Raw genomic sequence first — 12,725 nt, forward strand, 5'->3', positions numbered from 1 at the left:
TGCTGAAGTTATTTTTGTGTTTAACTGTTAAAAAAGCAATACTGTTGCCTAGACAAAATGGATAAATTTTATAGAAAAAATGAGAAGGTTGCAAAAGTATTTAGGACCTTAAACTTCTCTCAAAGATTTTATGGCTAAGTTCTGCCAAGTACAAGGGGAAAGCTTTATTTTGCATAATACTGATCTGAAAGCAGATGCTATTGCCCCTATCTAGACAGGACAGGAGATGGTAGCTTGTTTTCTAGTTGTTATTTCAAGAGGAACAAATTCCTAAGAGGACAATTAGTCTCTCGCAACCAAAGATTAAGGCTATTAACGAGCAGGATGATTAATTAAACCTAAGCACAGAAGTGACAAGCTTGTGCATGTTAGTGCGAGTGACATGGAAGAGAGGTGACTGAACTCCTATTGCCACAGCGAGAGGCAAAAGCCAGGAGCGCAAAGTTTCCAGTGCACAGAAGGAGATGAACCAGACCATTCACAATATTTGTTTTCTAACATAACTGGTATAAGTAAACCAGTAAATAAGTAAACCAGTAAATAAGTATAAGAAGAATTAGGTATTTTCTTATATTTTTGCTTTTAGCATTTAGTGAGAGGGTTTAAGATGTTTTATGAATCTGAAGAAAGTTGCATGGACTAGTGTATCAGTCTTGTATTTATACATACATCACACAGAACAGAAAAATCAAGATAAAAATGTGCATGTGCAGATCTCATTTACTTTGGCAAGAAAAAACTCCACAAAAACCCTCTCCTCCTCATTCACAAAATTCACATACCACATTGTAATTACTTTGTATTTTAACCACAGCTATAATTTAGCCTCATGACTCCCGATACTTAGGGAGACAAGCTATGTAATTTTCAGAAACAGTGATTACCCAAACAATCTGGTGGTCTAAGTTCAGATAAATCTATACCTGCTAGTAAATCCATACCTTTTCCCCAGTTTTTCACAATTTCTGTAAGAACGTTTATGTATTCACACTGACTTAACAAGTATTTTAAAGACTCAATCCCTCCACTCCCACAAGGAAACAGGTTAACCTTCATTGCATTATTTAATAATCTTATGAAAATTGTTATGCTGGTTTGCTGGCTCAAAATAAATCTGACATAATTAAAGACTCGTGCCTGACAACAATGTTTAGATGACAGTAACATCATATTGTATTAAAAATAAGAAAGAAAACAGCAATTTAGGTGTTCAATTTTCAAATGGAAATTTTAGACTTGACACACCAGGTACGATAACAAACTGGGATAGTCCTGAACACAGACTTTCAGGATTTTTTTGCCTAGACTCTGAGCCTTTTTTTTTTTCCCCATTGAGATTTTGTTTCCCAAAGCAGAGGAATGAAACAGTCACAAGAAAAGCAAACTCCTCTATTTAACGGAGGAATTAGTTTGGCAAGTCACCTTAAGGGGAGTATTACTAGCAACTGACTGGAAGCTAGACAAATACATAGTGATTATAAAATTGTGCGTTTAGTCCTGAACAACACATTTGAGCAGTCAAATAAAAAATTACCTCTCTCACAAATGCAGGAAGTGGTTTCACTCCAGTAAGAGTTCTACAGCTCACTCTCTGAAAAATATTATTGAGCTAAATTAGAGAGAGAGAGAGAGGAAAAAAAAAAAAAAAAGCAGCAGCGCTATTGCTGTGGAACTGTCTAAGTAGAAACTCGAAGGAGCCTTGAGGCACCTCAGACCAAGTCTGGGGACTCATTTCTGCAGTGCCGTAAGGAAGTGGTTAAGAGGACCCAGCTCAGGCTTCCAATTCTGACTCCTGGCTGGAGGACAAATTTGTTATTTAATGCTTGCTTTAGAGGCACCATCAGGCAACAAAATGAAAAATCGGTAATCAGTATGTAAACATCATTCATTATTTCAGAAATACACATGTGGTTTAGTGTACATTATCTTAAGAGTCAAGCTATAGGAGCTTAGAGTCTCAGCATCTTTTCTACATGACCCGCTTAGTTGTTGGTTTTTTTTTTTTAATTCTTCCTTCTTACATACACAAACATCTGTTTTTGTTTATGTTGTCCAACCTGGCATTTTCATATAAACAATACCAAAAAAAAAAAAAAAAGATTGTAGGGGAGGAAGCAATAACTTGCCCTAACTGGTCTACCCTTGAATCATGCTGCATATGAACTTAATTTATAACACACAGATGGAATATGTCAGTTCCTCCTGCTCTGGAGCAAACAATACGTCAACAACAAAGGCAAAGGGCTTAAGGACTTAATCACGGTGTCAGGCTACAAGAGAGGCCACTAGGTAAGTGTGAGACACAATGACAACATACACATCAATTTAGCTTAACGACATGTCAGAGCAAAGACCTTTTCTTCTTTTTTATCTGGAAGGCATTTGGCATTACGGGAATAATCAAAAAACCATGTAATATACACCTTAGAAATGTAAATAAAACAAATTAAATTCCACTTACTGCTACAATGAACGCTTAAAATATGCTATTACACCCTACATAAATTAAGTAACTGTCTTTTGACCTGCCGTAAGCAGTGTCAAAAATCTATTTTTTAATGGCCTGTGACCGCCAAAGAATGCATTAAGAATGAACTAACGAATGTTGTACCTGAAAGCTACCTGAGGTTCTGATGTTATAAAACTTACACCAAGCTTAATGCCATCATCATTGTCACCCAGCTGATTTTCATGTAATTACTCATGCTGGTGAAATCAAGCACATGGATATGAATTGCAAAACTAGAGTATTACTACGTACATTGCAACCATTTCCTCTATTAGAAGTCCATTAACATTAAACTTTGGGAAGAGGTTACATTTTGTCATATGAACCAAGCGAATTTCAAGTTCTGCCAATTACCTTAAAACAATTTGGAAGAAAAAAAGGAAAAAAAAAAAAAAGACAAGGGCAGATCATGTGTGCATTTTTTGAGGTTTTCATATACTTTAAAGAGATACTTCAGCACAGCTTTTATGACACACACAGAACCAGAGTTCACCGAAACTATTTTGAAAGCTGACAAACAACACTAAAGTTAACTTTTTATCATCATCAAAAAGGAAGCAAACATATATTACCAGTCATGTTATATTCACGACAGCTAAACTAGGGGATCTAAATCCACAGGACAGGATGTCCCTTTAAATAAAACCAACAAACCCCAGACAGATAGAAACTGCAAGAGAATTCATTTTGAAGTTTCATTTTTCTGTACTTAAAACTGCATTGATTAAAACATCGCAATTTAATCTTCCTTTGCAACAGAAATGAGAGGAAGTGTGTTTTCTAACAGGATATTTACCTATGCTTCTCCTGTCACACTTCCACACAGCCCAAATCCAACAACAAGCCTGTCAAAACTTGCCAAATCAAGTTCTAGCAGGGATAATAAGGAAATATCAGTATTCATATATTTTTTTTCCTAACAGCTTCTGCAAGGCCTAAAAAGCTTTATCTGATCAGCAGGAGTGGAACAAAGCAGCCCAGCTATGCTGAGAATTTTTGGCAGTCTCCTGCAGATTCATCCTGATATCCATCAGCATGGCAGTTTCCAACCCCCGGTTTACAAAACCCTGAAGGGTCAACGGGACACTTCTAACAGGTCTGTGAAAGGCAGCTAAAAAAAGCAAGCCTATTATTGGCACGCTTAAATTTGCTATAGAGAGCTGTACTTCCATTGGAATATTTTTGAGAGTCCACACAAGGTTAAAATAAAGCAAAACACAAAAAACCCAAATAACCCCCAATCCAAAAGCCCAAACAGATGAAAAACTACTCCTCTCGCATTGAAATAGCAAAAGCAACAGCGAAGGATCAGGCATGGGGCTTAACGTTGCACGGATGGGACACCCGATGACTCTGAGCAAAATGTCACAGGGCAAAGTCAGTACTGCTAGCCCTACTCCAACAACACCAGGAGCAGGTAACAGGATTATGCCTACTGCAGATAATTTTCCATTTTTCTTCTGGAAATTCAGGTCATATTAAGCGGTACAGTTTCAGCCTAAGTACTACATTACCAGCTACGTGTTTGCTTTTAGTAAGAGGCTCACAAACATCTCAGATTCCCCTGAACCCTTTGGCTACTGAAGCCAGGCAATTTCAACAGTTTCAGTTCCCATACAGAAGAAAAATGGCATAAAGAAATCAGAATGTGAATTACATTAAATCCATTAAAAATAATCTTTAAAAAATTACAAAGCTTAAAACAAACTTGTGTTTTCTGAGGCTAAACGCACAGGCTTGGATTGCCTACCTTGGAAAGAGGGAAAGAGAGCATACAAAACCAGATGGTAACCCAGTTATAACATTTTTTCTATACAGGAAGGCAGCAAGAGCCTATATTACAACGTTGCTTTATAGTTACAGTTTAGAAAACTGTTTACATCATTAACTATTTTCATAAATCATGGGGGTTTTTTTATTTTAAATTTATTTATTATTTTGAGGAGGCCATGTGTGAACAAGACCTTAGTAAAAATGCATCACACTAAAATCACGCTTTTATTATTTTTATTAGAAGCATCTCATTAGAGGGGAAGATTTAACTGAAGTCACGCCTTTCTGAAGAATACATTTGAACTGGAGTTCAGAGGGAGGTGGAAATTACTTCAAAGACATCCATCAGATTTAGAAACTCCGTCCTGAGGATCAGGTCCCCCTGGATTGGGCTGAGACCGACGGACTCAAAAGAGACGCCGCCACATATGGCACAAACCCCACAGTTCTCCTCTCATTTACATCAGCGCAAACAAGAAGCAACTTCAACAGTGCCAGAGGAATTCCGTTAGTAGAACTGTAAGGAAAATAAGGCCACGTTTTCTCAATTAAAAACATTGTTTTCTCCTATGCTAATGTTTGTGGTATGTAATCTCTCAGGACAGATGTAACAGCTTCGGGGTTAACGTCTGTATCATTTCTGTTTAACTAATGGCTGCGTACTGTATAAATAAATAATAATGCAATAAAGACGGACCTAAGAGTCTGAGTTATCTGGTGATTGCACTCCCACCTACAAGGCCTGTCAGCTGCTAGCCTCAGCAAAGGAGAGGAGACAAAGACACTGTCCAAGGTACAGAGGCCCTGGACCATGAAGGATGAGCAACAAAATTGGGGCAGGACAGGACAGGAAGAGGACACAGGTCACAAGGGCAACAGAGACTAAGGTCAGGCTTGGATCCGACTTGGTCTGATCACAAGGTTAGTGATCTCTATAAACTTTTGACCAAAAAGCCAGAGAGATGGAAGGTGTTCCATAAAACCATCATTAAGTACAAACCATTACAAAATAACTTACGGTCATCAGAGCTGCAAGGGCAACAGAGAAGTTCTGTCACTTCAGTCTTAGAGTTTCCTGACAGACTAAATACACATGAGCTACTTAACCTATGTAAAAAGAGAAATATCAATCCTGAACACATAAATACAAACCAGCTTTGTGGCATTGCCACCTATCTGGAGCAAGTATCAGAAGGAAAGAGCAACCCTGCACTGGGAAACAGAAAACAACAAATGGGGGTGTCATGCTTTCCCACAGCACTGGACTTATCCTGAATAGACAGCCTTGTGAGAGACAAAACAGGAGAAGCTGTCCCTGTCTTCTAGACAGCTTTGCAATTTTGATGGTGACTCAGGACTTAAAACAGCAAGCCACTGGATTAAGGGAATTTGAATTCTGAGTTTGTCCTGTATCAACTTTAAAAAAAAAAAATTAAAGGGGGAAAGTTTGTCTATACAACTGGTATTTTTAGCCTCTATTTTAAAAACTACACTGCTTTCATCGCATAAGGAATATATTTTCCAGAGAAGCAGAAAAGAGTTGCAGTTTTAAAGTTTTAATCATAATGAGAAGCTGGCAGAACCAGCCTAGTCTAAAAAAATCCTAAATATTATCTTTCAAGGGAGAAAAAGCACCTTAACTATCAGCCATACCTTCTCACTCAGATGGTCTAACCCAGGAATTGGCTCTCACCTGCTTCTGCTACAGCATCCCCTTTACAAGCACGAACAAGTCAGTCTCTCTGTATTTTATCCCCCACCTGTAGTCTACACTTCTTCCCAACCATATAGGGGTAGGGAAGATACAAGTACGAAGGCAGTAAGGCATTTAGATTTTAAATCTAAATATGACACCTAAGCTGGTATCTAAACCAAACACAGAAAGACACAGGGCATGCATTAAAATAGTGCATTAATAAAGCACGGACCAAAAAAATTATCACCTTTATCCTGAAAAGGCCTGAAGTTAAAGTCACAATTGTCATAATCCACTTTTGCAATGTTAAGAGTTAGCCTAGAAGAAACCTATGCTGCTACTTCAGGGAACCGGAAAAACCTGCAAGTTCAAAGTTGCTGTGTGTTAAAGCTTTTGAAATGTAGTAAAGAACTTCTGAGTTGGCAAACTGAGTATTTCTTGGTTTGCGCGCTGTTGCATTAGCAAGCACAAGTGATCCCTGTCTTCATAAAAAAATACAATTTCTGTGCGTAAACATTAATTTTGTTATCCTTCGAAATACTGAGAGTTGGAGAGCAAAATACATAGTCTATTGTTTATCTATTCTATGCTATATTGGACATCAGTGATTCAAGTAGTCATTGCAAAGAACAAAGACGTATATCACATTACTATCTCCCTTTATCACCTGCTATAGACCTCTGATCTCTCTGTATCTACAGTATGGTACTATCACCTTCCCACTTGGACTGTAAATGTTTCATTGTCCTTTTTTTTTTTTTTAAAAATAGCATAGTACTTCACACTACTTTTATTCACTTTTACTGTTTCAACTTGAGCCCATTTGTTTTAACTTCTGCATGCTGCACCACATTTAAGATTGGTCACCCTTGTCAGTTCTGCATTATTGCAAAACTCACAACTGAACTTCACAAACACGCCATCCACCACCGCGCTACCACCAAAACCATCAACAAGGGCCTTGCATTTCCTCCCATTCAACATTCCTCTCTTGTCCAAGGGTATTAACACTGAGTTTTCTGTGTCCTTGTTTTACTTGCCATTACAGCTTCGGGAACAGCTATATCCCAACATTTTTCTGGCTGAACCCTGCTGCTGTAGCCTTCCTTCTAATTTCTTTACTTTCCCATCCCTATCCTCTGCTTGTTTGTTTTTTTTTTCTCCTTGCACTCCTACCATTTCTCCCGTAACAGCACCAGTTCTGTATGGTCACCTTGTAACCTGGTGAGGTGAAGAGCTATGGGACTACAAACCTAGATAAATCTCTCTCCAGCCTCCAGAAGCTCTCCCGAGCAACCCCCCCACCCTGGGGGCACAGCCCGAAGCAGCTGAAAGGAGTTAACCTGCCAGTGCTCTTGCAGACTAAAAGCCAGTACCTAGTTGCACCTTGCACCTCACTAGCTGGGAACCGCTGCCGTATGAGGTGGCCCTTGGCACCCACAGCCTGCGGAGGCAAGCTGGCTCGCTCTTTTGGACTCCCTCTCAAAAGGAGGATGTGTAAAAAGTGTTACTGGCAGACTTGCTGCACTGCAGTTCCAGTCAAGTTACAGGCTATCTTTTTTTCTTATTGCCTGCACAACCCGGGAAATACGCAGCTCTAATTGGGAAAGCTTTAACTTCTCATTTTCTCTAACGCAACCTTAAGTTTCAGATTAGTTACATGCGCTAGTCAAATACAATGTTCCGGGTACCATCATTCACATCTTGTTTGCCTCAACCAGCTAAGCACAGGACAGGGAATATAAAACCTGACAACTTTCGGCTTTTCTGTCGTATCATATTTTACATTACCTGCTGCCTTCTTTCAGGAAGGCAGAAAAACTGTGTTACAGAATATCACCTGAACTAAAAGGTCATGTCTACACCACAGAGGGACCACAGAAAACCATAAGCTCAAGTCAATTAATATCTGCAGAGACTGGCTGAGCTACAGCCAAGGCAGTTTCAGACTAACACCACGGTGGGTGCCCATCACCTACCCTGCAGTCTCCTCTGCAGGAGAGAGATCCCCTTATAGATGTATGGGAAATGTCTGCACAAGCAAGTTTCCCTGAAATAATGCAACACATGGGTTCAAACTGTATTGACTATGTGACACCGCTAGCTCCTATTCTGTTTGAGATGCACAGCAACCTACTCATCAAGAAAAGTAAATTGCTATTAGGTAAGACAAAGAGATTCACCAAAGCTGAGTTAGCATTGCCCAGGCTACACGCACACTGCCAGACTATCAGCTGTTCTTCTTTGCTGACACAAAAGAAATTGCCCAGAAAAGACACATAACTACTTGGGCACAGCAGACCTGCATCTGCTGAGGAGTTAAGCATTCATCTTCTTGCAACCTGCTCCCAACAGCGGCATTGAATTACATTTTGACATTTTTGTCTACTACCAAACAAGCAATTTCAAATAGAAATACACACCCTGTCTGTAAGTACAATACTTAAAATGAAAACTAAAAAAGGAAGCAAAAACATATAGAAAATACCCAGGAGGTGTTAAATGTTGCAATAAATATTGTAGCTTCCAGGCAGACCTTACATTTGTCCTTCTATAAACCTATAACCGCACAGAGCTTCTGGTTGCACCTTCTAAATCTCAATTAGCATTCAGTCAAACACAACTTACTACCACAAGCAGCTCCCATTGGTGTGACAAATATTATTGCATCAGTGAGACAGCACTAAAAGCTACGCTGACAGAGTCGTCATGTTTGAAGGACCGGATCTTTATTGCACACGGGGCTGCATTTTCAAAAACATACGAATTAACGCCTGGCTCCCCTTAGGATGACTCTTACCACTGAAATGCCTGTAACACTATATAAAAGACTTATTTGTTGCTTTCACTAAGCAAAGAAAAACACAGTAAAAAGGCTCTAAAGTCTTGTTATCTACACCACCAGGCATCGGAGGCAGTCACTCACTGCACCCCGTCAGCCCCTTCTCTGATTCCACCGTATCAGAACGGCCATCCAAATTTAGGCTCCCTTCCTACAGATCTGACACTGCGCACCTTCGCTGCGTCAGGAGCGTGGCATGCAATCTCTCTCTTGCACGCCGGAAAATAGTTTATCTTTCCTAAATTAGGATCAAAAGAAAGAAATCTAAATGAGCTTTGGTGTCCACTCAGAATCCCTCACTGGCACGCAGGCAGCAGCAGACCGCATGAGAGACCAGGCTGCCGCCGCCTCCTCCCCCATGCCTATGTTTTCTTGAAGATTGTTTTTTAACGAGCGATTGCGAGTGCTTGCTTCTTCCTAAAAATTACTTTTCAGAAGTACTCCAGTAATACTGAGAGGCTACTGTCTAGAAACAGCCCAGATTACTTCCTACTAACACGTAACTCGCCATCTGTTCCAACTCAACCCGGCACAGCACAGCGCCATGGTTTCAATACGGATTACTCCCCATGCTGAAGTCGCAGCGGCCCTACGGTCCCATCGGACAGCCGCAGTCCAACGCCGGGTGACCACGGCCACCTCTGAAGTGAGAAGGGTCCGCTCCACTGTCCAGCCGCTCGCTGACGGGCACATTTCATCGCTGCAACTCGTTAACGCGTTACAGGACCCCGTGTCATCACTGCAATCCCGTAACAGATTACGGGACCCCGACGACATTGCTGGAGGCTCCGAGTTTAAATTTCCTGCCGAGGGGATGTTACGCTGCTCTGAACGGACACCGGAGCAGACCCAGATCACGTATTTAGCCCAGCATTATTTAACATATTTAGCCCCGCAGTATTTACAGCCCAGCGCTGGAAGCCGGCGGATCAGAAGGCGGCGAGGGGCGAGCGGGAGCCCACCTCCCCTGTTCCGACCCATGCCAACAGCTCCGGGAGACGCCGCTGCGAGACGCGACGCGACGCGACCGGCCGCCCAGCCCCTGCCCGGGGCCCCGGCGGAGGGAAGCGGGGCACCGAGCGGCCCTTGGCCGGCCGCGCCACCCGCCGCCTCCCGCACGGGGAGAGGGCTGCACCGCGCAGGGTCAGGGGGCGGTTGGTCCCGCGGCGCAGGCGGCGGGCGCGGCCCCCGCCTCAACCCCGGCGACGGGATGGCCGCGCCGCGCCCCTCCGGCGGCCTCCGGCGGCCCGCTCCCGCCCCCCTCCGCCAGCGCACACCTGCCCGCGCGGGCGCGGTGCGGCGGGCCGTCCCCCGCTGTCAGTCGCACCACCTACCCCACAGGCCGCCGCCGCCGCCGCCGCGGGTCCGGCGCGCGCCCCGCCGCCCCCACGCCGCGCGCGCGAGCGCACGCCGCCAACGCCGCCACGCAGCGCCGCGCCTCGCCGGCCGAGGCTGCCCCGCGCGGCGGCGCCGCGCCCCATCCGCCCCGCCGCACCGGGGAGCCCGCGCGCGGCAGCGGGGACAGCTCCGCTCCCCTCCCCCGCCCCCTCCCTCCCCCACCGCCCCTTACGCTGGCTCGGCGAGGAGGAGGGGCGGCCGCCGGGAGGAACCAGGAAGTGAGCGGCGGCGGCGGCGGCGGGAGGCAGCGCGCACCCCTCCCCGTCCCTTCCCCGCCCCGCCGCCGGGCGCGGCGCGGGGGGCTCCCCGGCCCACGGGCGGGCACCGGCGCCGCGCCCGGCGGGGCTCGGCCCAGCCGCCGGGGTGCCGCAGGGCCCCGTGTGGCCGGTGCGCGCCGGTGCCTAGTGCGCATTTACGTATCGGGCGTGCGGGAGGGGAATGCGGGTTTCGTGAGGGAAAAAATCACCTTCCCCCCCCCCCCCGTTTTTAGATAGGGAACAGACGGGCTTCACCGCGCACCTCTGAGCCCGGACGAGTTCGGGTGTTTCTGGTTTGCAGGTACCCCAAACCCTGCGGCATCCACGAGGTCAGAGCATAGGGCTGCAGGTGTCACCGCGCCCAGGCACCCACCTGCCCGACACTCGCCATTTCGAGGCGCTGCTCGAAATTCATCACGGGGCGTGAATTTTGACATGGCAAGGCGGTTCCCTCAGGCTGGCTTTATTTCAGCCAATGCATGTCATCCATTTACCATAATGAGGTTAGAGGAAAAGACACTGCTTTGCCCCTGTTTAAAAAAACCAAACCACAAAACAACAAATAACCAGCGTCCTTTGTTGTGTGATAACCTTCACCGTTGCCTTGCATCGGGGACAGGAATTCGAACGCACTCGGATGTGCTCTTCAGAGCAAGAGGCTGCTTCTGCTATCCCGAAGGAAAAATGAGCCAGACGTGGGCTTCTCCAGCCTTTGGAAAACTGCTGTTTGCGTGCTAGCCGAGCCACTGGACCATGCAAGGGTTTGATTCACTTTAGGTAGACTCCAGGGTGGGATGGCAGAGGGTAAAAAAAATAATTAAAAAAAAAATACCACTTTTTCCTTGCAGTTGGAACCACGGGGTGCTATGAGCTAAGCCGTGAGACAGGCAGGACAGGGAGCCAGAGCCTCACTGGGAACCGTGGGGTGCACCTGCGTTAATGCTTTATTTCAGATCAGGGATTCACTTCTACAAGGGAGTTTCTAACTTCCCCTTTCTGTGGTTAGCTCATGCTGTGGAACGTGAAGACGCAAGAATCACACTGCAGGGTCAGATGAAGGGTCCATCTGTGCAGCATGGCAGCATTGGCAGATGCTGTTTAGGGAGAGCATCTGAACCAGACCCCATTCCTGCATGGTGCTGCCTTTGCCTGGCACTCCCCGGGCTCAGGAAGGAGGCCTGGCCCTGCTCACCTCCTCAGGTCAACGGGGAGGGCGAGCAGCTACCCAAGCCTTGGTTCCCAGCTCAGGCTCCACTGCCAGCTCTCCCCGCTGAGATCCCCACCTAACAATCCCAGCATGCAGAAACTTGGGTCCTTTTGGATGTAGGTAAACCATGGGATACATCCCAGAAACGCATCTGGTTGGCTCCGACTACTAACGGATGCGCAGCCCGCTGATGGCACCAGACCAGCACCAGCCCAAAGTAAAACCTCCAGAACATCTCTCACTCTTCAGCTTTGCTCCCATTGCACCGTGCCACCTGCTCGAATAGGCACAGCCAGAAATGTTCTGCACATCTGATTGAGCAAGGAGTCTCGGAGAGCTAGCAATGCCTGGATAAACTCCGGCAGTGTGCTATGTAACCCTTGTGAGCCATGGGTCATTCTCACCCAAGCAGACAGCAGCTTTTAAAATAATTTGAAAGTTATACACGAGAGTTGTGCGTGAACCTTGCTACTTTAACCACCCATTGTTATGAAACTTTCAATTAAGGCTGTCAAAAAACCCCCCCCTTAATTATTGCTTTAATATATAGCATGAGTTTTTAATTACATTTCACATGCTACTTTCCCAGGGATATCTGGCACAGGACCAACAGCACTCTCCTAGTGAGAGCACTTTGTTTCTTCCCTGTGCCAACCTGCCCCATGCACTGCACCTCCCTCAGCCCTTTCTCTGAGGTAAAAACCTCTGCTTTTCCTCGCTTTTCTTGCGGGATTTACCACTACTCGAGCCCTTCACGAGCACTCGGGTATTTTCACAGCTTCCTTCAGGAGCTTTTACCTTGGCAGAGAGTGCCCCTTTGGTTTACCATGAGTGCCAGCTTCTTGGGAGGGGATGTTTTTCGGGACGCGGGGTGCCCAGCTCAGAAAGCTACTCCCCATGAAAGCCTTCTACGGGGAGCCTAACGGCTGCACACCCCACCTTGCCTGTCAGAAGGAGGAAACCCCCGACCCAGCCGCCCGCTCAGCGACGAGAACAGCAATAATGGCGACCCGGGCGCTTTCCCGCCTCGGGCGCACGGGAGC

The 12,725-nt window shown here is 45.5% G+C and overlaps 1 protein-coding gene across 8 annotated transcripts in view; it reads right to left on the bottom strand.

Moving 5' to 3' along the window:
- The window catches only part of ZDHHC3 (zDHHC palmitoyltransferase 3), a 36,337-nt gene extending 23,685 nt beyond the window's left edge, over positions 1-12,652 (bottom strand). The window contains exon 1 of one of the 8 annotated variants that reach the window (XM_075745589.1): positions 12,481-12,652. The gene's annotated coding sequence lies outside the window, so the exon portion shown is untranslated. Of the gene's footprint in view, positions 1-1,534; positions 1,610-10,154; positions 10,322-10,390; positions 10,540-12,480 lie in introns of those variants that run through there. The other 7 variants (XM_075745590.1, XM_075745591.1, XM_075745587.1 and 4 more) reach the window with 7 other exon arrangements.
- Between the last annotated feature and the right edge of the window lie 73 nt (positions 12,653-12,725).

The sequence above is a fragment of the Balearica regulorum genome, chromosome 2 (genome assembly GCF_011004875.1).
Source record: "Balearica regulorum gibbericeps isolate bBalReg1 chromosome 2, bBalReg1.pri, whole genome shotgun sequence".
Taxonomy (NCBI): Eukaryota; Metazoa; Chordata; class Aves; order Gruiformes; family Gruidae; genus Balearica; species Balearica regulorum.